The sequence below is a fragment of the Delphinus delphis genome, chromosome 5, assembly GCF_949987515.2.
Source record: "Delphinus delphis chromosome 5, mDelDel1.2, whole genome shotgun sequence".
Classification (NCBI taxonomy): Eukaryota; Metazoa; Chordata; class Mammalia; order Artiodactyla; family Delphinidae; genus Delphinus; species Delphinus delphis.
Window position 1 is genome coordinate 128012315 of NC_082687.1, and position 23785 is coordinate 128036099.

The following is a 23785-nucleotide window of genomic DNA, read 5'->3' on the forward strand; positions in this document are numbered from 1 at the left end:
TCTGAAATTACTTAAATATTTGATTGTGTCGAGAACATACTATTCTGTATAAGTAAAAATTATTTCATTTTTATTTTGTCACATTCAAATGTTATGATTGTCTAAATGTCTAAGCAATGAAAAGTAGAAATGTGGTTCCTTTGGAAAAAAAATTAGAGAAACATCACCATAAACTTTATTTCCCTATGTATCTACAAACTTCTGAGGTTATGTATTACATGGTTGGAAGTGATTCTTGCAAAAACTTTTTATGTCTAAAAAAGCTTTAATTTGTTGAGATCTGTTACTTCAAGGTAGTATTTAAGTATTGTACCATATATTCCCTTTAATTTTAATGTTATTTTCCTTAAACTCCATTATATTTGGTTTCTGAATTGGGCCTTCTAAATTGGGTAAGAAAACACATTTTCAAGACTATACTAGAGTCCTTACCAGAGCTGCTTTCCTTACAGCGCTACTCATTACTATATACATGAGATATTAATATCTATGTGAAATTTATAACAGTAATTTTAAGGAGTGAAAAGAAAACAACTAGTTCCACAGAATTCACAATCCAGGTAGCACAGTGTTGAAAAACAGAGTATTCTTAAATAGATTTAAGTTTAGAATTAAAGATAGCCGCTTTGTAAAATTCCCAGTTAGGATCAAAATCTAACATTTCAAAAATATCTCAAAGCTATGAGTTGATTTAAATGTTATCCTTATTTTCCAAATCTCAAATGGAGACATTCAAATATTTTTCTGTTTTCTCTTATTTCTACCCTATTTCATGCATTTGAAATTTTAAAAGAGCTTTACATTGATTCAAGACAAACTTTGAAAAATACAGTTTTTTAAATAGCTACGTAATTACTTTTGTCTGATTAGTGGCCCTTTACTTTATCCTCTTTGAATATATTTTCTATTTCATCTCTTCAAGCTCATCAGTACTGTTTAATATGGAAATCATAGGCAAGTCTCAGCATGTTGGACTGCTTCCAAAGAACATTTTCTTTTACTTCACTGTATAGCATAGTGTGGTCTTTACTGTGCATTCACATGAAATGTGCCTGGTAATTCTAGTAGGTTATAACGTTCTAGCCCTGCGGTGAAGTAAGTCAGAGCCTTGCTGTGATAAGAAGCAGCATATGTTTTCTACTCTCAACTTGGAAGAATGATTTACTGATAACTGATGCTAAAGATACATCATTAACACGTGGCTAAATATGCTTGACTGCAATTTCAAGGAAATTCAGAATACTGTACCTTTCTTTGAAAATTAAGACTGTCTAATTTATGCTTAATGACACCTCTCAAACATATTTTAGAAGACGAATCATCCTCTGTTTTTAAACTGTATAGCTGTGCAATCTAATCATGGAATTTATAATAACTCATGTATTTTTTTAATAACAGGTTTAAAAAATTATTATGAGAAAGTAAAACGTAAAACTTTTTTTCTTTATATTTTACATAGTTAAGAATATTCTCTATGCCTTTTATAAAATTCTTTAGTGAAGATAATGGCCACACAAACTGAGTATGTAAAAAATAACATAATATTTGCTTACTGGTATAATTTATTTCTCTGGATCAACCATGGGAGATGATCTTATTTATCCATTCAATAAAAATATAAGCAGCAGGAAGGAAACCTGTGAGGGGGAGAGTAGTAAGAGATAAAGCCAGGAGATGTGGTGGGGGGGGCAGTTTTTGTCAGTAGTTATGTGAAGAGAGGGAAGATAACTTAGGGCCTTCTAGGCTTTGATTGAACTGGTGATCGGTGGGGGAGTTCTGAGATGAGAGACATAACCTAACTCAAGTTAAATAACACCTTACTATGTTGAGAATAAACCTGAAGTAGCAAAGGTGAAAACAAGGAGGTCAGTTGGAAGTGTCGACAATAATACAGGTAAAAGATGATGGTGATGAGGGCTGCGTGAGACAGTTGAAGCAGGGAAAGTAATGAAAGCCTGGATATGTTTTGAAGTGAAGCTTGTGGATTTCAGGGTGAACTGGATATGTGTTACAGTCTATGAGAGAAAAAGAAAAATCATGATCGTCTCTGATTTATTTATTTAGTTTTTTGTCTTGAGCAACTGGAAGGATGGTGTTGCCATCAACAGAGATAAGGGGGGACTCAGGTAAAGGAGATATTGGGGGAAATGTTAGAAGATCGTTGATGAACATGTTGAGTTTGAGATGCCTATAAGCATACCCAAATTTAGTAGGTAATTGGATAAACCAATCTGGGCATGGAAGAAGTATGAACATGTAAATTTGGATACACTAGAACCAGAGGTCACATAGCCGGGAAGAGATCTCTCAGGGAACATGTGAAGATAGAGGAAAAGGGAACCAAATTCTGAGATCTGAGACAGTCCACCATTTTGATATGGGAGTACAGTAATGAAAAGGGACTGACAATGAAATCAATGGGATGGAAGCAAAGCCAGACAAGTGACATCTCCTCGAAGCCACATGAATACATCAGGAAAAATTAATTATCAAGTGTATCTAATGTTTGTGGTAGATCAAGGTCAATTTTGTATAGAAATTTATCTCTGTGTTTTGCAATGTGAGTTTGAGATATAGTCACTAAATGTCTGAGTTATTTAAACAGCACTAATTTTGTAGGTGTGATTTTATTCAGTGCAATTCTGTTTTGTTTGCATTAGTTCAATGGCTGTATGAATCAACAGGACTAAGATAAATCAGTTCATATATGGCCATTTAACAATAACATAATCAAAATTATATTAAAGAATAACAATAATTTGGGTACAGTCTTGGATAGATTATAGAACACTGAATTATATTACATCTATCTTTGACATTTATAATTGTTAAGGGTTTCCACACAGTACCCCTTCTTCTCACTATCAAACACAAAATCTTCTGCATGCTGGCAAAATTATTTGACAATCTGTAATGCTTATTTCATTAAAATGATCAAGTTTTTTTTTTTTTTTTTTTTCCGATATGTGGGCCTCTCACCGCTGTGGCCTCTCCTGCTGTGGAGCACAGGCTCCGGACGCACAGGCCCAGTGGCCATGGCTCACGGGCCCAGCCGCTCTGCGGCATGTGGGATCCTCCCGGACCGGGGCATGAACCCACGTCTCCTGCATTGGCAGGCGGACTCCCAACCACTGCGCCACCAGGGAACCCTGATCTAATTTTAAAGTGTCTTCACTTTAACATTTTATGTTTTTGAAAAATAAATATTTGAATAAAAGTAAGATGCATATAACCTACAAAGTCAATACAATTTAATTTTGTTGAATTTTATAATATTTATTGAGAATCTATTGTGTGCAAATGTCTATATTAGTTTCTCCAGGAGATACAAAAGTGGATTTTTAATAAAAGGAAAAATAAATTTCATTGCTTCCTTCTTGTCCATTGCATGGTAATATGAAGGAGACTAATGAATGTGGAAGGGAGGGAGATATGAATGTCTTTGGAAGGTCAATACTTCAGTGATATTGGATATTTCCTTTTGGTCATGGTGGCTTTCACACTCTTATAGACTTTTCCAAAGTATTTAACAAAGAGGTTTTTTGTTTGTTTGTTTTTGTTTTTACTGTTCTTCATCACTGCTGCGAGACACAGGCATATTTAAATGGTCTGACAAACACATCACTTAGAAATTAACCATAGAAAATTATCCTTGTAGGAAAGAGAAGCTAGTAGGTATGGGCTGATAAATGAGACAATATTTATCTTACTGGTCTGCTTTTTTTTTTTTTTTAATGCTTCCTCTGCATTTTCAGTTTTTCTATCTTTTAAATATTCAATATATTCAAAAGAAGCTCCTTACGTTTCTTTCTCTCTATACCAATCACAGTCTTGGTAAACAAATTATGTGAGTCAGTCCATAGGTTACCATTTGCCTTTACTGTTGTGATAAATGAATCTTTTGGAAAACTAATCAGTTGGTTTAAGTAGATGTGAGCAAGCATTGCTGTGATAAAAAGTACAGGTACAAGGTCCCTCATATAGAAAAAATAGTCCTATACATAAAAATACAGGTACAAGAACAAGAAGAAAAAGGTGTAGAGGAAAGGAAGAAAATGTCATCGCTTCTTTATCAGTAATAATAATTGTCCTCTATTGATGGATATTATATTTTCTAAAAAAGAATAATATCTGCTGTCTTCTCAGTTTAGGTTTAGATTTCTTTGTCATATACTAGCTCCTTCACATTAGTTGACCAACTATGTTTTTTCTTTCTCTCTGAACAGCTGTGCTCTCACAGCACTCCTTAATTCTAATAAAAACAAACAAACAAACAAAGCCAAAACAGCATTCTCTGAAACCTCAGTAAGGCAGAGCCTAAGAACTATGTATTCATGCCTGTGCATACTTTTCTCAGAAGATATTTTTCTTATTATGTCAAAACATTTAATTTTCTTTTATTCCCAATTATACAAAATGTCCACTGATATCAAATCATAGATACAAAAAATAGATACAAAAATTTAGCTATCCCAGTTTTCCCCAGATTTTACAACCATCACTTCTCCTATTATTTGAAGCTCTATACTTTCTTCTCCACAAAATTATTTTTAAGGCTGACCACATTTCCTCTTGGCGCTCATAACAGGATTTAGAAGAAAACAGGGAGGCGGTATTGCCATCGCAAACTATTCATTTTTGAGCCCTGCTGTTAATGCATTTTGTTAAAGAGCAGGTTGCAAATGTGCACCCAATATATTAACGCAAAAACTATGCATTTGGCAAAACTTGTTCATGTGAAAAATGTGTAAGCTCAGGATATCGAGTGAACCATTTACTCCGAAGCAAAAGCTGTCACTAACGCTTCATCTATCATCTTGCTTAGAGTTTCTGGCTTTGAATATATATTCACATTTTTCTCTAATAACGGAGTATCTCTTAACACAAACTAGGTGTGCCTAGTTTGATGGTGGGGTGGGAAGAGAGACTTGTTGACTCATTAATTCCAGAATACCACAAAACCTTTTAACTCAAATAGCAATTACCTTTATGCAACCTCACCCCTGACCTCAATCTTGCCCATTCTGGGCCAGCAGTACCCTGGAGTCAGTGTTCTACATGGCAAGAGTATAAAGAATTGAAATCTTTCTTGTATTTTCTGGAAATCACGGGTTATGTGCTACTAGCAATCAGGACTTTTGGAAATATCTATTAAAAATGAAATACTATTGAGATTACTGAGTTGGAGGAAACCTTAAATTATTTTACAAATCTCTATTTTCATATTTTCTGGTTTTTTTCCTCTGTCTAAATTTGTTACAGAACATTCTGGTTAAATTTGACTCTACCTTATTTTAAAGGTAACGTTTTTGAATAAGATCTTCACATGGTTTTTCTCACCTTGATATTTTTAAATCTGAAACAGAAAAATTCACATATGTATATATTTGCTTATCATTCTTCTAATAAATACTGACTGAGCACCAACCATATATCAGATATTGTGACTGGTGATGGCAACATTGATGACATATTTAGGGTTAGAAAAAAAGCAGACCTTGTAGATTAAAAGGAGTCCTTGAACTCATCCAGTCAAAACACTTCATTTTATCATCAGTAAAGCCTTTTTATCACTTAAGGGATTCCTGATAAGATAAATAGATTATTTTCCTTGTATTTAGGATGTGATACTCAATTGGCCCTGAATTTGTACAGAGCTATTAGCTAGAGTTTTTAGTAGTGATCCTTACATACAATGCTCTTCTCATCCTCATTTTTTAAAGAAATCATAAAATCTGCGATACTTCGAATGCATGTTACATCTTTGTAGTCAAGTTGAAAATTATGTGCTTACTGTTTTGTTTGTTTTCAAGAAGATGATGCTACTAGAGGAGAGGAGATCTTCCTCCTCTTCCAACAGATAAATGTTAAGTAAATAGAAAGGTTTCACCATTGCGGGTCAGAGAGAAGGTAATGAAAACAACGTGTATGAAAATATATAAGCTCCCAAATTATATAAATTCCTCAAAGCCACTTCCCACTAATTCTATCTCTTTCTCAACAGCTTACCTCCCTCCAAAAAAAGACCGTTAAATCTAATATAAATATATCACAGGTTAGAAAACAGACTTAAATAATCCTCTTTGTTTTGATTGGCCCTATCTATTTATATACCATTTCAAATTGATAATATTTTGATTTTTGGCACCGTGTGCGTACTATATATACAAAATATACAATGGGTATGTGAAAATTAATACTCCCCTTATTTCTCACATGTAGACTGTAGGCTTAAATTCAACAGGTTTTGCTTTGTTTTGGTTTTGTGATATGTACAGTAGCTGCAGGGGTAGTTATTTACTAAACCCATATGTATATTTTAAAAGTACTATGCTCCCTGGAAGTGAATGGAAGTTACTGGGTAAGGAGTAATAATGTTTATTTTTTTACTATTGGTTCTATTTCAGAAACTTTACTGCATAATTTACATATGCTATCTAATTTAATGGGAATCTATTAGATAGAAAATTTTATTTTCATTTTATAGATGAAGAAAATGAATATGTAAAAGGTTATCTCTCCAATAAAACTGAGCTTATCCTAGTATTAGACTTAGATCTGTGCTTCCTCATAGATATATAAGTACTTGATCACATACTATATTGTATTACAGAATGGACAATATTGTTTCAACAAAGTTAAAAATACTGCTGTAATAATCATTCTTAGCTGCAAGCAATCATCACTTATAATTTTAAGTCCAATGCAATAATTCAGAAATTTTAAAAAAGCTATGAATATATTTCAAAGTATATTTTGCCCATGAAAAAAAGATTAATATGTTGGGTTTCTCAATAACAGGTACTGATTCTGATTCCTGATATGATGGACTAAAAATCAACTGGTATGAAATTTATGGTAAAACAAATGAACAAACCAAAAAATATGCAGATAATGCAGAAATGACAGAAGCAGAAAGATTCTGATGGAGGATGCAATGCCCTTTGAGGAGAGATGGGGAAGTGAACAAGACCCTGAATGTTTCTGTGGGTCTTAATCTAAAACCAGGAGCAGTCCGTGTGGTGTATACAGTACCTGCTGGGTACACACTGGGAAGACCAGTCTTTCTCTCCTGGAAAACTGGACAAGAAGCTGAGTAACTATGAACATTGAAAAGATTAGAAGAATTTCAGAAGGAAAAATGCTAAAGAGGGGTTATCCAAACCAGGCCCCTCTGCATTTTGACTTGACAACTAAAAAAGTGTAGCTCACCATCTGGTTCTACAAGAATGAAGTCATCAGCCACTGCAGTCACTGACCTTTCACAGCCCCTGAGAGGAGCTCAGGACAGAGATCAGGCATGAACACTCTGTGCTCTGGGAAAAACTGGCAGAACAGGCCTGTAGACAGTTAGATACTTTCAGGAAAAAAATTTGATGAACACAATTTCTTGCATCTTTTCGTACCTAGAAAAGCACTAAAATCATTAATGGAGTCATCTGCTCCTTGTGACTAGCAGTAACCTTCTACGGAGACATATGATTGGTCGCACAAACCTCCTTCGCCAAAATCACATGTATACTGACCCTTCGGAGCAGTTCCTCAGAGCTATCCGAGAGGCTGTCTCCCGGGCTACAGTCCTCAGTGTAAGTCCTCAAATACAACTAAAACTCAAAGCTCTCGTGTTGTGCTTTGTTTTTTCTTTTTCAGTCGACAGACTGAACCTTGAACCATGGGTTAAACAGATTCAAACCAGCCAGCTGAAGGAACTAGATGGGAATTGAGACCAGAGATGCTGCTCAAGAAACAGTCCACAATTTAAGCTTAGACAAATATTTCTTGCTAAAATTAAGGAAAAAATGCTGACAAAAAAAATAACAGGACCCAGAATCCCCACAACTTAACCTTTTCAGTACCAAGGACACAATCAAAATTAACTGAAAAATGAAGAAATACAAAATGTGACACATTCTCAGGAGCAAAGAATGCTAATTGAGTCCAAAAGCTAACTGTCCAAAAATTCTAATTGAGCTATCGGATATGAAATAAACAAGATATTGGCACTAACAGACAACATCTTAAAGCATCTTTTGTAACTATTCTCAACTGAACATGGTTTCAGAGAATGCAAATCTCACAAAGCACTCTCAAATCTCAGGAGAGAAACAAAGACAACAAAATGGAACCAAATGGACATTCCTGGACTAAGAAATATTATTAATAAAATAACAAACAAAAAGCTGAGACTGAATAAAAGATCAATGCCACCCTCGGGCTGTTATCCTTGCATGAAAACTTGTTTAGGTCACATAACAATAAAATGCAAACGAAATGGTGTTCAGCATGCAGTGGGAAGGATTCAGACAAGATCATGCTCAGTGATCTTCTGTGAAAAGAAAGCTAACATCAAAGTTTTCTCTTACTAATTTGAGTTTTGAAGATATTGAATAAAATAGGAGTGCTGTTAGAAAGGGTGAAAACTGTTACTGAACAAGATTAAAGAGATAAGATGATGAAGCAGTTCAGTTCTCTCATTAGTTATATTTTAAAATTCCAGACTGGATGTATGCATATGAAGAATGTGTACTTATGATAAAAAGTCAGGAAGCATCTCAATATCAGAAATCAAGAGTAAAGATAAATCAATTCACACATGATGAGCATGCTTTAAAAATAACAACAAAAAAGGAGGTAGAGTTTATGAGATTTCAGAAGATGAATGATTCTTATTTGGTGAGAAAGAGTGGCCTGAAGATCTGCTAAATTGTCTTAGAGGCTAATAAAATTTGTGTCATCCTTGAAGACTAGTACTTAGTAACATAGCTGCCACATATAGAAGAATGTATTTAACTCTTCTATATTTTGAAAATTATAATTCTAGTTTCGCTATTACCACAAACTTCAAGATGTCATATTTATGGATATATTTTGAAGTACACTTGTAATATATCAATAGTGTGATTTCCTAGCAATCCTTGACTGAAAGATTACTGACTTTTTAATTCCTTAGCATAGAGAAATAAAACCTTCCTAGATCTCTCAGTGCTCCTGCAAAGTCCTAGACCCCTGAGACTCCTATGTGACATGAGATTGTATCTGTAGCCATTTGTCTACTGAATTACTTTGATGATCTGAGGGACAATTAAATTCCTTACCTCCCTTAGAAAGACAAATGGATACAGCTCAGACTAGGTCTCAGAATTAAGGCTCTAAGGGGTTAGGATGACCAGGGAGCCAGCTACCTAGGTATTTACAAATGAAAAGGAATAAAGTCCCCAAACTTGGAGATATCTCTAGATCTCAAACAAGAGACCTGGACTATTTGGCTGCTGTAGATATTTTACTTACACACCAGTAAATGACTCAGACCTTTTATGTTTTCAAGGAGGCCTGCTTCCTTCCTCTTCAGAAGCAAAGGAAAAAAATTTTTTTCCCTTACTCTTCACAAATGGAATGCTTGACAAGTCATATGGGGTATTTAGTACAGCTCTTTTTGTGTTACCCACAAGTAAGCACTGGGGCGAGAGATACAACACAATTCTCTACTGTGAAGTAATTAATAGTAAATCCATTTCTGATCCAGAACATCTCCTGTGCATATTAAATTAATGTGGAAAGAATCTGTAGGAAAAATAAGAATCAGAATACTATGGGGAAGAGTCTACACAATGAGGAAGAGAACACCAAAAATTTTAAAGAGAACATGGTCAACAGAATGGAAAAAGACAACGGAATAATAAATATTCTAGGTACTGAGCCAAAAGAAAGAGGTGGCATGGGATAAATGACGGGCAGAATTATGAGGAGATGTGAACAATAATGTCAAAATCTAAAGACATTTCATTATTTTCTCAGTTAACTAATTAGCTCAGCATATATTTATTGTGTTGTTACCATGTTTCAAGTTGTAAAGAAAAATAAGATTCTCTAGCCTCAAAGGGCTTATAGCTAATAGATAAAAGTAGACAAACACACATGTAAATAGGCTACATATTCATTATTCCTGTGGAAAACATTTAAGAAAGAAGGTTACTACTCATAGTTTTTGTTGCTGGGGTTTGAGGTTAGAAGTTAAAAAATAAATTTAGGGAGTGGCTAATGGCTAATCTAAAATTGGAACTATGTCAATGGTGTCAAAGGCTAAATAAATCTCATTAAGTTAGTGTTAGGAAGTTATTGAAGACCTTTAAAAGAGTTGTTTCTGGACAAGAGTTGGCGAATAAAACAGATTAAATAAGTGACCAACTAGAGAGTGGGATAAAGAGGGGCTAATCAAGCATTCTATGGCTGTGAAGTTATACAGCATTCTCTACCTGGATACAAATAGGACTGATTTTTTCTTTTTTCACTGACTGGGCTAATGTAACCCCTTAATCAGTTATATGTATAGGCCTAGGCTATGTGTACATATCTGGATTATGTCCGCAGATCATCAAAATACTGAAACACTTTTTTTCTTTTTACGTAACAAACTTGGCACGTCTTACTAGCATCCCCCTACATGCAGTAAGAGAAGAAATAGACTGTGCTAAGAATGCATTTGAATATAAATATTTGTGGCCGAGATTATCCTAAAGTACATAAAGAAATTAAAATATTTATGCCATCTTATATATAATTTATTCAACGAAAATCAATATAAAATCTACTCAGAAAACAATCTATTTACTAAAGCAGCTGTTAAAATGCCAGAATGGGAGCAGTGGCATGGTAATGTCTTGCAGTTTGGTGTGAAACCATGGCTGTGAGTCCTGAGTCTACTGAGTCCTGAGTTTATTTGCCTCATATATGACCTAAATCGTTTTCTTTGTGTGTGGTTAGAATAATACAATGCAAGTTTACTTCATGACATAGATATAAAGATATGAGGACGTTTGGGGTACCTCCTTTTACATTTTGGCTGTTCTGCCTTGTTTTCCTTAGTAAACCTCGCCTTGCTTTGTGATACATGCCTATCTGATAGGAAGACTTACTGAGGGCTCCAATGTCAGTCTGCCTATAAAATAACAGTAAAGTTGATTATTTTCAGGGTAGGCACTGAGTGTTGAGCAAAGTACTATAAAAATGGCACTATTATTACTGTAATTAGTGCAGTCTCTCTGTAAAGTGCTCATCTCCTTATGTAGCAATATGGCAAGCAGATCTATCAGAAAGTCATTTATTTTGCCACAGGTCTTTTCAAATATTTTGAAAAGTAGAAGGCTTTCTGGAGAAAAATTATTTTCTTAGTTTGTTGAATACCATTTTGAAAAGGTACCTATCTCTTTTCTATACTGTCGTCAAGACTCTAGGTAGACACTGGAACTTGGCACTGACTTCCTTTAGGGATGTCATATTGGTATGGTGGTGAGCAACTGGTAGGTCTACACACAACAGTCTTAGCCAGAAATTTAATATTTTTCAAGTGTGGGCTTTAATGAGTCACTTATTACTGGTTAAGAATTATATCGATAATTAGCACTTCTTGTTTATGGATTCTCATATCGCTCTTGGAGAAGCCCTGTGTTACTGAAAGGTGATCAGTATAACAGGAAAAATAAGGTCAAATATTCTTTGTGTCAAATACCCAGATCCTGTAATAACTAGTTGTACAACACTGGACCCTTTATATCTTGGGTCCCTGCTAGGGATGATAGTTCCTATCCTGCACTGTTGGTGTGAGATTCAAATAAATGTACTAAAGAGTCATTATATAGTAGATACTCATTGAAAAATAGCTATTACAATATCTCTTTATATAATAGCTAAAAAATGATACAAATGCACGTATTTACAAAAGAGAAATAGACTCACAGATGTAGAAAACAAACTTACGGTTGCCAAAGGGGAAAAGGGGGGAGGGATAAATGAGGAGTTTGAAATTAACAGATACACACTAGTATATATAAAGTAGATAACCAACAAGGACCTACTGTATAGCACAGGGAACTATACTCAATATTTTGTAATAATCTACAATGAAAAACAATCTGAAAAAAATATCTGTGTATAAGTGAATCACTTCACTGTACACCTGAGACTAACACTTGTAAATCAACTATACGTCAATAAAAATTTAAAAAACAATGTCTTTGTAGAAACACAGAGATATGAGAGCTTGATAATGCAGAGCTAATGTGTCCAAAGAGTGTATCAAAATACCCTAGGCAGCACAGAAAGTTCACATGGGCATGGTAGGATATTTTAAAAGTTCAAGGATGCACAATGAATTTTGATGTTCACTGCATGGATTTGAACTCAATGTCACTCACAATTTCAATATTAAATTGGGCCATTATTTTCAATTATATTATCTCTTTGCAAAACTGAGTTTCTAAGGGTTGCACATATTTTTACACATTTTTCTAAAAAAATGTTATTTTGTAAGGGCCTTATATTTATTATTATCAAATAATATTTCAATTCTCAATGTAAGATTTTTTTAAAAATTTTATTTATTTTTGGCTGCGTTGGGTCTTCGTTGCTGTGCACGGGCTTTCTCTAGTTGCAGCGAGAGGGGGCTACTCTTTGTTGCAGTGCACGGGCCTCTCACTGCAGTGGTTTCTCTTGTTGAGGAGCATGGGCTCTAGGTGCGCGGGCTTCAGTAGTTGTGGCATGTGGTCTCGGTAGTTGTGGCTTGTGGGCTCTAGAGTGCAGGTTCAGTAGTTGTGGTGCACGGGCTTAGTTGCTCCGCGGCATGTGGGATCTTCCGGGACCAGGGCTCGAACCCGTGTCCCCTGCATTGTCAGGCGGATTCTTAACCACTGTGCCACCAGAGAAGCCCAAGATTATTTATCTTTAGTGTTAGTAGACAAAAAAAATCATACTTTAAATCATCATTTTGAGTTTTTCAGATGATTTTTCAATCAAATGTGGTTAAATATACCATTGTTTTTATATTATACCATTACTGAGAAAAGCACATGCAAGTTAGCGGAAAATATGTTTTGCTTTTTTGTGGGAAGGTGAGTGAGAGTGTTTGCTTATTAGTTCTAGTATTACCAGTATTTTCTTTCTCAGAATTCTTTGCAGACTCTTTTTAAGCCAATTTTTTTTAAAGATAAGCTATTAGTAAAACTTATCTGCTGCATAAAAATTATATTATTTCATCACATACTACACAAATAAAATATAAGGATGCTTTTTGGTACCCTCTTGTTTTTTGGGTAATCTGCCATGCTTCCCTTACAAAATTTTGCCTGTGCTATGTGATACATGCCTGTCTGACTGGCAGACCTACTGAGGACTCCAGAGCCAATCCACATATGAAATATCAGTAAAGATTTCATAGTAGGCATCATTTATTATTTTAGATAAATGTATATGAATAAATGTTAGTTTTCCTCCCATAGTACTATCATCTGGTCACATATCCTACTCTGATAGACACTGTTAGAGCTCATAGAAATATTCCCATTGAGTCTTCTACACACTCAGCTAGTTAAAAAAAAAAAAATTCAAAGGTTCATTCCATTAGGAAGTAACTATTTAATACCTCAGATTATTACAATCTTTTTCCCTTTGTTCTATTCTATGAAGAACACAGTTAACTTTTTTCAGGTAATGGTGAAATAATGTACTCCTAAAAGCTGCCTTTCCAGGAACTTAAAGAGAAAATCTTTTTTGCTACTTTTTGGCAAAATTTGTATTATCCAGTTGCATGGAAAATCTTTCAAATTCTTCTTCATATGCTTTCTACGAGACAAAGTGACACATAGGCGAATTTACTTCCAAAGTTCAGAAGAGCTGATATCCCCATATTGCCTAAGTACCTGTGCAAATAATTCTTCAGAAATATAAGTAATTTATGAGGTACAGAAACTATGTGATATGCTTTTAACATAATCTACACAGTGAAACTTCTTCAGTGCTGTCAATCAGATAAAACGGTGCATGCATTTCATAATTATAATTGTCTATTTTTATAAAATGAAGCTTTAATAGCATTTATAATTAACTATACTTCATTAACATGATGGATCTGATCAGATAAATTTTAAAAATTTGAAACCCACTATGTAAAATATACATATGAATATATCTTATTTGGGCTACTTCATATGTTAAAAAAATGAAAAATAGTCTATTGGACTTTCCCAAAAGACGTGACATCATTAATATTTTATCAGAAATAAACAAGTAATAATCATCTAGTACATTAGGCTACCTCCAAGCCAAAAAAAAAAAAAATTCCATTAAAATAACTATTGAACACTGATGTTTCCTTAATTCCTAGGATATTACTTCTTTAGAGATACTAAAAGTATCACAAACTAAATAGCTTAACAGAAATGTATTGTTTCACAGTTCAGAAGGCCAGAAGTCCAGAATCAAGGCATTGGCAGGCCTGGTTCCTTCCGAGGAATATGAGAGATAATCTGTTCCATGCTTCTCACCTAACTTTTGGTGGTTTGTTGGCAATCGTTAGCATTCCTTGGTTTGCAGAAGCATCATCTCAATCTCTGCCGTGATCTTTGCATGGCACTCTCCCAGTGTGTGTGTCCTTATGTCCACGTTCCCCCTTTACAGGACATCAGTTATTGGATAAGGTCCATCCTAATGACCTCATCTTAACTACTTAGTGTTAAATAATTTTACTTTTTTAGTGATAGATTTTAATACATAAAATTTAATAAATTCTAAAAAATGAATAATTAAATTTAAGAATAAAGTCTATGTGGTATAATATGAATTTTTTTTTTTTTTTTTTTTTTTTTTTTTTGGCAGTACGCGGGCCTCGCACTGTTGTGGCCTCTCCCATCGCGGAGCACAGGCTCCGAACGCGCAGGCTCAGCGGCCATGGCTCACCGGCCCAGCCGCTCCGCGGCACCTGGGATCCTCCCGAACCGGGTCACGAACCCGCATCCCTTGCGTCGGCAGGCGGACTCTCAACCACTGCGCCACCAGGAAAGCCCGTATAATATGAATTTTGAATATTGATACATTGCCAACATTTTCCCTCCAATGTCTTTCTAACTTTATATTCCAAGAAATAGCGTATTAGAAAGCCTGTTTTGCCAAGACATTAAATTGACTGTTACCAAACTTTTAAACTTGTCTTTCCTATTGATAAAATAAACAAAATTCACTTGATAAGTATGATTCTTCTGCTTCCAGAATCACAGGTGAGTAAGAGATCTGAGGGACTCCCCTCCTCCAAGACGCGTCTCCTTACAGGACACCCTCTGTCAGGTTGCTGGTCTCAGAGAAAGAGACTGCCAGTGAACTTTCCTCCCCCACCCCGAGATAAACAAACAAACAAACAAACAAACACAAGCAATAATAATCTGAGCATAAGGCAAGAAGTGGGCAGAGACTTGAGTAGCCCTAGCTAGGGCCTCTGATTAATCCTAACCTAAAACAAAAGCAAGAACCTCCCCACCTGCCAACAGTCTCAGCCGCAGAAGAAACAGACAAATTCTCTGTGAATAAATCATATACAAAATGGGCATGCAGGGGTTCCATAAATAAGACTGAAATATTGCTTCATAAAGCAAGATTACCAAATATATAAGAAGGCTAGCCACTAAGGGTATAATTCAGCAAAAAATAAACATCTCTCTCTCTCTATCATCTGTCTATCCAATTTTATATAATTTCAGACTTAGAGGAAAGTAGCAAATATGCTACAAAAAATTTTGACATACCATTCACTCAGATTACCCAAATATTAAAAGTTGAACACATTTTCTTCTTCAACCTCTGTTTTCTTCAACTTGATTCAATTAGTTCATACTACTACATGTTTGAAAAATGAAGCAATATGTAAAAAATACATTTATTAAATCTTACTGCTTAGGATATATAATTTTATGTAACAGATATGATCCCAACTATCAAAATACATTGATATCAATTTTTATTCTTACCTAATTAGTGCAAGTACATCATTTAATAGGAGTTTCTTGATGAGTTGTTTTTCTTTAAAATTCAATCATATAAAATAATTCAGAAACAATTTCTGTTAAAGGAAGTTGCATACTATGGTCACAAAGCTTAAAATTAATTAAAACTTCAGTGCACTTAATGTTACATATAAGCTGCAGCAGAAAAATGATGTTTAGCAATATATGATGTAAAGGTTTTATTCCCCTTTTCACGTTAAAGAACATTTATAAATTTCAGCCCTAAAAATTGACAGGCTGTGAAATAAATTATACTTTATAGTTTAATTATAGTGAATAAGTAATAACTTCTGTTGCATTTAAATTGTTTTCTCTACGCACACATTTCTAACATATTTGTCATATATTCAAAAATATGTAAATATATAAAGTATACATATACACATACATATGTATTCTTAAAGTTATACACACAGAGAGAGATATATACACATGCACATAAAAATGGCAAGGAGACACCCAGAGGATTAAAATTCTGAATATTTATTTTAACGTTTAAATTTTCTTTCAACTCATTAAGATGCGTAAAGGAACATAAATGTGACACCAACGCTTTTGGTTCAAGTCTAGGCAAAATATCTATTCTTCCTTTTGAAGACATATTCAAACTTCAAAAATTAAGGATAAAGAATGTATTAGCATAATAAGATTTAAGCAAATGAGTATTTATGAATACTTATTCTCCAATAAGATGTCTATCCTCTGTAGTTAATTCTAGACTACATGTTTCCATTGTTTCTGTATTTGAAGTTATTATCCTTTTCACGATTGTGATATAAATATCCCTACCTCCTTTAGTTATCTGGTGAATATATCATTCTCTCTTCATACATATTGGTCAGTATATCGGTGGTCCTTTTGAAGTCTGTTACCTAGCATCTCCAGGGCATTGTGGGTAACGCCCTGTAAACAAACTGCTTTTTAGTAAAGCATAGCTGTTCACATTAAAACTGTGAACTAAAGATTATTGATAGCCTCACAACCCTTCTGATTACATTTTGCCACCAAGTTAGATTCAGGAAAGGACCTTTCCCTCCCTGCCTGATGTACTAGGAAAAAAGAAAAAAAAAAGGTCTTGTTTTTCAGAAATTTTTAGAATTCAAAATTTTGGATGAGGGGTATTGGAAATATAACAACAAAGTTTAACTTAGGAAAGGTTTTATTAACTTCTATTTCAGAAGGTGGGAAAGTGTTCTGAATATCAATAACAGAATATGAGAAGAATTAGAAGCGATATAATCTATGTAGTACAAGAAACTGAGGAAAATGGTAAGGTTAAGATTTGAGCCGGGCAATGTACTCTAATAATCATTTGGACTTCTAGTGAAGGTGTTTCCCCAAGCTATATTGATGAATAAATGAAATTTTCTAGACTGTTATCTCACCACTGTCTCCTAATCTAAATTTTAAACAATTTATGAACAATGTAATTCCACTTCTGGGGAAAAACTGGAAACCTACACATACATTGTGTAATCTCATAATGATTTTTCAGCAGTGTCTCTTCTCATTACTAAGTAGTAGAGATTACTGGAGTATTTAATAAATATTCAAGATACAAGTTACCTCAATAAGTTTCTACAGAAATCAGCAAAAAAAAAGAATTTTAAATAAAATAACTTATTTCAGTCTTGACCACCTCATTTCAGCACATATTAAGGAAAGGGTTATTGACACATTTAACCTAGTAATTAAGTTACTTGAAAATCAAAGTCAAAATTTCACACAATTTCTATGCCAGAAATTTCTGAAATTTTTTCTCAGTAGATTCAGTAATTTGATTTATAATTGTTCTGAATGTATCAAAAAGGTAATTTTTTTTTCTCTTGTTTTTTTTGTTTGTTTGTTTTGGCTGCACCACGTGTCTTGCAGGATTTTTGTTCCCCGAACAGGGATCGAACATGGGCCCACAGCACTGAAAGCACCAAGTCTTAACCACTGGACCAACAGGGAATTCCCAAAAATGTAATTTTAAAATACATTCAGATACATTCACTTTTGCAAAAAGGATTTCATCTGCAATATTTTTTTAACATAATTTCAAAATATATATTGTAGTTTGTTGTAAACCGACCATTAAATTAATGATTACTTCACTAGCAGGAAGTTTACACTAGAGAGTTAATTTTAATATAAAAACTCTTTTGATTGGTATAAGTTAATTTATAATCAGAGTATTTTTATCTGTATTTCTATCTTAGTATGGTCCCTGACATATATGCAACACTCAAGATATGTTGAATGAATGAGTGTTGAATGCAACCTGCAGACTAGATTATAGACCACATACCGGTTTAAGAATCTGAACTTAAAGAGTAGACTTATATAATTACAGTAAAAAGAACAATTTCTACTTTTTAAGGTATTTTAAAACACTCTTGTTTTGGAGAATTTAATCTGAATTTTGTGAAGTAGATTTTTTAATAGATTAAATATGAATAGCCCAATAGTTCAAAGACACCTGGAAATATGTTAGACCATTTTGTTTAAATAGAAAAGAATTATTTAGTAATCTCTTTCAAAACACACACTAATGCTATAACTGTGAAAAGTCTATTTACTAAGCTAGCATTCCTTTTACTACTTTCCAAATAAACTTGCAAATAAGGTAAAATCAATTAAAGTTAATAGAAATTTAAAGTGAGAAAAATAGGGAGAGAGAAAAACAAATCATACACCAAAATATTAGTTGAAAGCAGCAGTAGGTTTTTCTTCTTAAACAGGATGCAAATGACATTCAATATATTTCTCAAATTATTTAAGATCCAAGAGGGAAAATGTTAGTGTGCATAGTGATGACTAGTCTTTTATTCTTTAAGTGTGATTTACACTTTCATTCGACCTCCTAAACAAGTCAACAGACTTGTAGCAGATTTTATTTTTTCAAACAAAAGTTTTCATCCACTGTTTTTTTATTATGCACTTTTGACTCTGCAGTACTGAGACTTCCTAACCTCTCTTAAGAATGCGTTTATAGTTTTAGATGGGCACACTCCTCTGCAATTATACTTGAGGCTGTAACTCAGGAAACAAAATCAAGGTAGTTGATCAGTGCATAGAAAAATTGAGTGAACAACAAAAGCTTGTATATAGTTATAATTTTAGCACCACACAATTAGGAAGTGCAATTTGAGTTATATTCTATGGACTTTGAATCATTGCAATAAACAGTGATCACACCTGACAAATATGTATTTTCCATTTGATTTTTTTTATATCTATAACATTGAGAATGTGAATTTTAATGTTCTCAAGCTATATAAATACTGAAATTTAAGGAGCTCTTTACAAACTAAGAACTGCCTCATGATTTCTCTGATAAGTGACTTAGAATAATGACATAATTTTAATACTAAAAACTGAAACAAATTAATATGCTGGGATTGAATCTGGACATCAAGTAAGAGTCAAGTCATCTATCTATAGCAAACAAGGGTAAGTAACTAGGTATTTTAATGTATGTGATCCCTGGGGTTTATATTTACTACGAATTTTCTCAAATATCTTTATCATCTTGAAAAAAATGAGGAGAGAACGTAGAGAAGCAGAGCAGGAGAAAGGGAGAGAGAGAAAATTTAATCACTGGGATCATTAATCATAGAATCAACATCTTCTGGGGTTTATTAGTGATGTACTCTATATGTTATTAGGTCCCTTACTAGAAAATTCAATACGTATCTGGTTATTCCTTTCTCAGAATATATTAATTGTCTCTGTAACACCCATAATCAGAAACTTTAATTTTATTTATCAAGAAGATTCCATTAGCACATGGAATTAGTGCTAATTCCATGAATCGAATATAAAAAAACCCTTCATCATGTCATAATCTCACTTTGTATACAGGCATATCTTATTGATGGCGCTTTGCTTTATTGCAGATATCATGCTTTTTACAAACTGAAGGTCTGTGGTAACCCTGCATCAAGCAAGTCTATTGGCGCCATTTTTCCAACAGCATTTGCTCACTTCATGTCTCTGTGTTACATTTCGTTGTCTTGCAATATTTCAAACTTTTTCATTATTATTATATTTGTTATAAGACTAAGACTTTTTACAGTAGCATTAAGAAATCCAGGGAACTTTATCTTCCTAAACTGATATAAACTCATATAGCTTCAGTGCAATCTGTATATATACACCTTTGCTTTGTAAAAATACATCTAAAACATACTAGCATACAGTATCTGGGGGCTTGGCTGATCTAGGCTGGTTTTGGCTAATCTTTGTTGGACTTATGTATCTGCATTTTGGCTGGTTTCTCAAACGTTCTCTAACTCCTGGAACCAGCAGGTTACCATAGGCAAGTCCTTTTCATGGCAACTGTAGTATCACAGAATGCCACGCAAAATCACCCAAATTATTTGGACTTTCAGCCTAAGCTAGGAATTCGCACACTGTCACTTTCACCTTGTTCTCATGGCCAAAGCAATTCACATGGTTGATCCTGGCATCAAAGGCATAAAGCACTGAAAAATTGTCTGGCATTTTCCCTGGAAGTGAGTAAAAGTACTATAGTAAAAGTACTATGAAGGCAGACAGAGAAAAATGGAAGCTTTGCTCACAGAGGACCAATGTGTCATGTTTGAATTGGACTACAGAAGAACTGTTCTCAAGGACAAAAAATAGAGACAGTATTGGTGATGAGGAGTAACAGTAGACTTAGGATATTTGATTGCCTCTGACATTTGTGTTATATGTACATATAATATATGTTATATCATTTTTTCTTTTCAGACACAGTTAACATCATACCCCAAATTAGGTGTTTTAAAATGCACATATGTTTTAAAATGCAGAAAACTTTTTAAAAAAGCATCAAGATTTGAGAATGAATATACAAATGGCAATGACCAGACTATATATATATATATATATATATATATATATATATATATATATATATATATATAAAACTCTGACCACAACCTTCACAGCAGCCAGTCCAGAAAGCCAAACCACTACCTATGTATGCAGCAATCAGCCCCAGAGAATCTGTACTTGGTCAATAACTGCCAGTTTCTCTTAGCTTTGTCCTCCTCTTCCCTTCCTCTCTGCTTCCAACTCAGGACCAACCGGAGAAAGACTATATATTGCACTAACTAACCACATTGGATGACCTGCTTCTAGTCAGCCCAGCTCCAGCTTTTCCATGCCAAAAACTTGCGATCAGGGCACACTTGAAGCTTTCCCTTTTTACTACTGTAGAGTTTTCACAATCCCCTGTCTGCCTTTGAGTTTTTTGTCAAATGAAAGTGATGGTGGTTGACTCTCTTGCAAACTCTATGAATATACAGCCTTTGCTTATTCTCATTTGTGTGATCTTCATTTATTTCCACCAGCACAAAAAAATATATATTATCAAGACAACCCCTTAACTCCTCCCCTCTGGAAACCAGCAAACCAGTTTGCTCTCTGTATCTATAAGTCTTCTTCTGCTTTGTTTTGTTTTTTAGATTCAACATGTGAGTGAGATCGTACGGTATTTGTCTTTCTCTGTCTGACTTATTTTTCTTAGCATAATATTCTCTGGGCCCATCCATGTTGTCACAAAGGTCAAGATTTTATTGTATTATAGCTGAGTAATATTCCTTTGAATATACATACCACATTGTCATTAACCATTCATCTATCAATGAACATTTAGGTCGCTAAGTTGTTCTTGGCTATTGTAAATAATGCTGCAATAAATTTAGGGGTACACATATCTTTTCAAATTAATGTTTTTATTTCCCAGAAGTGGAACTGCTTGATTGTGTGTTAGTTCTATTTTTAATTTTTTGAGGAATCTCCATACTGTTTTCCATAGTGTCTGCACCAATTTGCATTCCCGCCAACAGTGCATGAGGGTTCACTTTTCTCCACGCTCTCTCTAACGCATGTAATTTCTTGTCTTTTTGATGATAACCATGCTGACAGATATGAGGTGATATCTCATTGGGGTTTTGATTTATATTTCCTTGATGATTAGTGATATTGAACACCTTTTCATGCATCTGTTGGCCATTTTTATGTCTTCTTAGGAGAAATGTCTGTTCAGGTTTGCTGCCCATTTTTTAACCAGATTGTTTTTCTGATATTGACTTGTATGATTCTTTATATAATTTGGATATTAACCCCTCACTAGATATTTGCAAGTATCTGCTCCCATTCAGTAGTTTGCCTTTTCATTTTGTTGACAATTTCCTTAATTGTAAAAAGCATTTTAGTTTGATGTAGTTGCTGAGATATATATTTTAAAGGAGCAGTAAAATTTCTCCTGCTTAGGAAAATCTAAGTTTAAAAATAGTTTTGCAGCTTTAAAGAACAATAGGTGAAAGTTATGCTAACATATGATGAGATGGGAGTTTTAAATAGCTTGTTACCTTCTAATGTATTATTCAGAATGTCTCTCCTCTTGTTCAGTCAGACACTGCAATTATACATTTTTGTGATTAAGTGGTTTTCTTAAATGGTTATAATACTGCTGTGACTTGGAAAATTTGTTTTCTTTACTCCCAAGTGTTAAATTATTTATTGACGATATCATCCAAAAATAGTACAGTTTATGGGATATTTTCTCTGCCATGTCTTAATTGTAGACTACATGAAATCAAGGACTTTCTCCAGATTTTTCATATTCTTCCACAACTGTCAGGCTAAGGCACCACTCACCATAAGCAGTAAATAACAAGACAATCTAATACGTAGTAGCTTTCACTAATAGGGAATAATTTCTTGTGAAATTCTCAGGTTATATGGGAAGATGTTGACTTTGAGTCTGACACAGAAATAGGATAGATTTTTCTGTGGCATTATATGTGCTAACATTTATGAAGTTAGTTGTTAACTATTTTTGTTTTCCTTGTGCAAAAAACTTTTCCTTGGGTAATTATTTCTACTCTTTTAGTTTTCTTTGAAATTCATTGTTTCTGTGGGTTTCCTGAATTTGTAAGCCTTAAAGAGACACAGTGATTTATAAACAGCCTATTAGAGGCTTAATAGAAATAGTCTGATACTTTACACTTCAATAGCACATTATTTCAGACTATTTCTGCATAACTTCTTAAAAATGTGGTTTGGTTAAAATATTTTCGTGTGCAAAAGATACATATCTTATTAGATTTTTTGTCATTCTGACTGTCTCTCCTGGAATCAAATATAACACAAAACAGATTATTTGTTTGCTATTAATTGTGATCTATGTGATGAAACATTTAAAAAGCTGTGGTTGAGAAAGCGATACATACTGAACAGAAAACAAATATTCTTTCAGAACTCAATATCAAAGATTACGAAAAGTAGATTTTTATATTATAAACAATGATTTAATACTACAAAGTATTATAGTAATATACAACCTGAACCTTAGAATTTGTCCTCTTTATTTTTATCCTTTAAAATAGTTACAATTTTAAAATTAAGAAATGATTTTAAATGACATCACAATGCTTAATACATATATAAAGTACTTACAATAGTACCAAGATTGTTTTGATGCTCTATAAATGCTTGCTATTGCTATTAGTGTTAGCACTACTCTTATTAAGGCTTATTTAGGAGGAATTTCAGAATAAATCTTCACTAGGTATAAGTTATAATATCATCAAGATTCATCCATTATTATATGGAAAAGAAAGATGTTTGTGGCATATAAAGTTGCTCCATCCACCTACTTACAGGGAAATAAAAATACTTTATAGCTGTAAGAATAACACTTAATTCTTCATCACACTGGCGGTAGTCACTGCATTTAATATTCCATGGCTCCTTTGCAAGTGTTTCATCAGTCTCTTTAGAATCCAGTTCTCACTTGAAAGTGAAATGATTCAAGTTGAGGTTATGTAATTGGTTTGTACTCATTTGTAGTTACAGGCTAGAAAATCTTAAAAGAAAAACAACCTTTTAGCAAAGAACAAGGGACATGACTGTGCCTTGACACCAAAACTGGTGACTTTGAAGCTATTCTACCCTTTGCTTGT